We start from the raw sequence: 5,107 nt of genomic DNA, 5'->3' as shown, positions 1-5,107 counted from the left end.
TTTTTGCTATTTATTTTAAAATAAAATTACTATTTTTACTGTTTTGCTGCTGTTTTCTTGAGTTTATTTCTATGCATGTACTTCTACTATATAAAACATGATTATATTATATTTATTTTGAGGTTATATTAATTAAAATACTTTTAAGGATTTATTCCATTTTCCTTTATTAAATAGTGAGCATTTAAAAAAATTCTTTTTTTTTCTGAAGAGAAATAGGGAGGCAGAGAAACAGACTCCCGCATGCACCCGACTGGGATCCACCCAGCATGCCCATTAGGGGGCGGTGCTCTGCCCATCTGGGACCTAGCTCCGTTGCAACCACAGCCATTCTAGTGCCAGAGGGGGAGGCCATAGAGCAGGGGTCCCCAAACTTTTTACACAGGGGGCCAGTTCACTGTCCCTCAGACCGTTGGAGGGCCGGACTATAAAAAAAACTATGAACAAATTCCTATGCACACTGCACATATCTTATTTTAAAGTAAAAAAACAAAATGGGAACAAATACAATATTTAAAATAAAGAACAAGTAAATTTAAATCAACAAACTGACCAATATTTCAATGGGAACTATGCTCCTCTCACCACCAATGAAAGAGGTACCCTTCCAGAAGTGCGGCAGGGGCCGGATAAATGGCCTCAGGGGGCCGCATGTGGCCCGCGGGCCGTAGTTTGGGGACCCCTGCCATAGAGCCATCCTCAGCACTGGGGCCAACTTTGCTCCAATGGAGCCTTGACTGCAGGAGGAGATGAGAGGTATGAGGGGGAAGAGTGGAGAAGCAGATGGGCATTTCTCCTGTGTACCCTGACCGGGAGTCGAACCTGGGACTTCCACATGTCAGGCTGACACTCTACCACTGAGCCAACCGATCAGGGCCAATAGTAAGCATTTTTGACATAACTTATTTAAAGTATAAATCCAGAAAAGAAATTTAAAGGACACTTTAAGTTTATGTCCTATTAGCAGTAAGACTTGAAATCATACTGATTGGGAGATAGACTGTGTTCTAATTATGGTATTTTTGGTCATGCAAGTTTGAGTTTGGTCATTTGGGATTTTGGTGCATTTGAGATCCTGTTCCCAGCATATGTTGTCAGTTTGGCTCAAATAAACTCTTATAAAAATTTAAAAAGGCCCTTGCCAGTTGGCTTAGCAGTAGAGCATCAGCCTGGTGTGTGGAAGTCCCGGGTTGAATTACTACTGGTCAGGGCACACAGGAGAAATGCCCATCTGCTTCTCCACCCTTACCCCTCCTCTCTATCTCTCTTCTGCAGCCAAGGCTCCATTGCAGCAAAGTTGCAAAGGCACTAAGGATAGCTCCAAGGCCTCTGCCTCAGGCACTAGAACGGCTCCAGCCACAACAGAGCAATGCCCCAGATGGGCAGAGCGCTGCCCCCTGGTGGGTATGTGCCAGGTGGATCCCAGTAGAGCATATGGTGGGAGTCTGCCTCCCTGCTTCTAACTTCATAAAAATACAAAAAAAAAAAAACCCACCAAAATAAAATAAAAAACCTTTCTAGGCTTTTGTTTTTATATCTGTAAAATGGGGATTGAATTAAATTATCCAGGAAAATTTGTAACATTTTTTTTTTTAAACAGAGAGAGAGAGGGACAGATAGGAACAGACAGGAAGGGAAAGAGATGAGAATCATCAGTTCTTTGTTGCAGCTCCTTAGTTGTTCATTGATTGCTTTCTGTAACTCAGGTTTTATGAGTGATTCTTATTAGTTTGGGAGGAATTACAATGGAGTTATCCCAAATGTTAAATCCCATTTTTTTAAGTAAAGTTACACTGAAATAAATTGAGAATATTTTATATTAGTCTTTGTAGAAGTGCATGTGAATACCCTTGCTTTACATAATTGAGTAGCAAGCAAGTAGTGTTTCCTTTAGGACTATAGCTTATACTATTTTCAAAGATATTTCATTTTATTTTTTATTTTATTAAATTTTAGTTGACATTGTTATAAAGTACCGCACCCCAGATTCTGAAAGGCACTGTACCTCATTTCATCAAGTTCACATAGAGACACCCAGTCCAGATGAATTTTGAAGAGTTTGAGAAAGATTTATTAAATATGCCGGCACATATGGCTGACATGGGGCATCTGCAGGCCCAAATTGTGCAGTCCCAAAAGTAGTTCAGGGGCTGTTTATATACCCTTGCTCACCCACGGGTGGGAGAGAGCATGACATCAAGGTACAAGCTGGCAACATTTGTTTAGGGGATACACAGAAACATTAAGACTTTCAAGGTAACACAATCAAAGATGTTTACAAATCTTTCAGGGTTCATCTTCCCTTACTAGCCTAGAGGTATTTTACCCTCAAGATTCCAGGAAGAGGAACTACAATCAATGCAAGGTGGTATGTAAATTCTGCCTCCCATTGAAAGAGAAGAAGTTTCTAGGTTAACCTTCATTTTAGATTTGAAACTGAATGACCCATTCTTGCAAGCCAGAAACTTCTACATTCTTCTCCTTCCCCTCCCTAAAGGAAGGACTAGACAGGAAAGCCTGATAGGAAAGCCTGACCTTTCCTCCCCGAATATCAATATCAATTTCCAGGTTTTTTTGGTACCTTACAACAGCATAAAATATTATATTAGTTTCAGATGTACCAATAGTGATTTGACACATATCTTACAATGTGCTTGTCATACCTAGTCTGGTAACTATCTGTTACCATGAAAAGTTATGACAGTATTATTATTGACTATATTCTCCTTCACCTTTTTACTTATCCCTCCAATCTCCTATCCCCAAATTAAAATTTTATCTGTGGACCCTGAAAAAGAAGATACCTACTAAGAAGAGCTCCTGGTGGCTAACTGGGTTCAAATTTAAAAAGACAGAGCTTATGTAGTGGAATAACCCATTGCATGGCCTTGGATGGGAACACAGCCAACAAGAAAAGAATGTTTTGCCAAGAAAATTGTTTTGTGACTTGAAGGCAGGTCACTGAAACAGGTCTATGTGATGGAAGGCAGTTGCTGGGCTTTTCTCAGTAAAACATTCTCATAAGATTTCTGTATTTTCCAAGGTTATCCCTTGAGATAAGGAGAGAAATGTTGTGGGAACCATAGAAGCAATAGCAATTAATGCCTTCTTTTTTTTTTTTGTATTTTTCTGAAGCTGGAAGTGGGGAGAGACAGTCAGACAGACTCCCGCATGCGCCCGACCGGGATCCACCTGGCACGCCCACCAGGAGGCGACGCTCTGCCCACCAGGGGGCGATGCTCTGCCCCTCCGGGGCGTCGCTCTGTTGCGACCAGAACCACTCTAGTGCCTGGGGCAGAGGCCAAAGAGCCATCCCCAGCACCCGGGCCATCTTTGCTCCAATGGAGCCTCGCTGCGGGAGAGGAAGAGAGAGACAGAGAGGAAAGAGAGGGGAAGGGGTGGAGAAGCAGATGGGCGCTTCTCCTGTGTGCCCTGGCCGGGAATCAAACCCGGGACTTCTGCACGCCAGGCCGACGCTCTACTACTGAGCCAACCGGCCAGGACAATTAATGCCTTCTGATATTATGTTGTTACTAAGCTATCTTGCAGGTGTACTCCATGTATCTTTAAGTAAAAGTTACACTTGGTGTTATGCCAATTTCTCAGTAAACAAGCTTTTTGAAATCTTGTGAATAAAATGAGGACACAGCATGAACTCCGGGCCATTTGCCTGAGCCAGCGGTGGTCCTTTGCTAGTTCTTGATGATTTCGTCTGCTGATGACTCTCTCTGCACCCCTGACTCACAACAACAAGCTTAACAGTTATTTCTACACAAGCTCCTCTCACTTCAGACAGAAGCCTGCACTGAAATACTAGCCTCCTCACTGAACTAGCTGCTTTCACTGTGTTTCTGCCAGATGGCCAGCCCTTATAAAGGAGTTCCTGAAATTTTATTTTAACCAATAGGACTCAGGATTTCCCCATTCTATTGGAGCTGTACAGCTATACCTATAAACTTCTTTACTGACTAATCAGAGTGGCTCCATTCTGACCAATCAGGACAGTGCCTTTTGGACCAATCAAACAGCAAGGATTTGGAATTGTTATTTGCATGAGGACAGACCAATTAGGGGCCAGAGACGGGACTTGCATCTATAAATCAGCTCCCCTTTGGCTCTAAAGCCTACTTTTCCTATCCAGGCCAGACTGAAGACTTCAGCTCTGGAAAATAGTTTGAGGAAATAATTTTATGTATAGTCATGATTTCTGCCTTGAACTTTTATTTCTTCCTTTAAGGTCACAGAGGCAGTCTGGAGTACAAGTAAGCTGTAATTAAAGCTAAAAAGTAAAGAGAAACTTTATTAGATGATTACATGCTGCTTTTTAAAAAGTTACTTATTATTGAAAAGTTTAATATATATTCACTTGGTACAAATTCTAAAGGAACAGAAAGGGCACCTGTCTTCCAGCCACTCAATTCCCCTTTCTGGAAATAGTTACTGCTGCCAGTGTCTTGTGTCTCTTTCAAAAACAGTGTACGTGGAAGTGATTTTTAAAAATTTACAAGGATGCTTCTTTTTGAGTAGCTAATACATGTACATGATAAAAGATTAAAAAAATGTACACAGTGAAAATTTTCTTTGCCCCCCAACACATCTCAGTTTCTCTCTGGAAACATTCATTGTTTCTTATGTATCCTGGATATATATAGTCTGTCAATAAGCATTATTAATGTATAATATACTATTAGTGTGTTAGTTATGGCTTTTATAATACCATCCTAAATGTAGTAGATTTATTAGGATGGTGTGTTCAAAATGATAAAATTCCTCATATATAAACAATAACAGTAAAGTTTGGAAAATATTCAGACAAGTTCCTTTACAGTTGTACTACATTTCCTTCAAATTTTAAACTTGTAACACAGGCATCCTTTTATTTGGGTGTTATAATCTTGGCATAATAAATAAGTAAGAAAATATGAGACAAAAATATACATGCAATTGATCTGAGAACACTTTATGTGCAGGATTTGGTAAATAGCAAATTTGTGAACTCAAAAGTGATTATAGAGCCTCTTTTTTGATCTTTAGGCATTGGGTTAAGTTGGTCTGGAGCTGTATACCCTTCCTTGAAAAATCAGCTCCTCCACTTAAGTTCAGGTAA

The 5,107-nt window shown here is 40.5% G+C and overlaps 1 protein-coding gene across 1 annotated transcript in view; it reads right to left on the bottom strand.

Annotated features, from left to right (window-relative positions):
- RNASE6 (ribonuclease A family member 6) overlaps nucleotides 1-5,107 on the bottom strand; it is a 476,573-nt gene that overhangs the window by 425,655 nt on the left and 45,811 nt on the right. The window lies entirely within an intron of this gene.

This window comes from Saccopteryx leptura, chromosome 6 (assembly GCF_036850995.1).
Source record: "Saccopteryx leptura isolate mSacLep1 chromosome 6, mSacLep1_pri_phased_curated, whole genome shotgun sequence".
Classification (NCBI taxonomy): Eukaryota; Metazoa; Chordata; class Mammalia; order Chiroptera; family Emballonuridae; genus Saccopteryx; species Saccopteryx leptura.
Note: the sequence above shows the minus strand (reverse complement) of the source record. Positions and strands in the feature narration are given on the sequence as shown.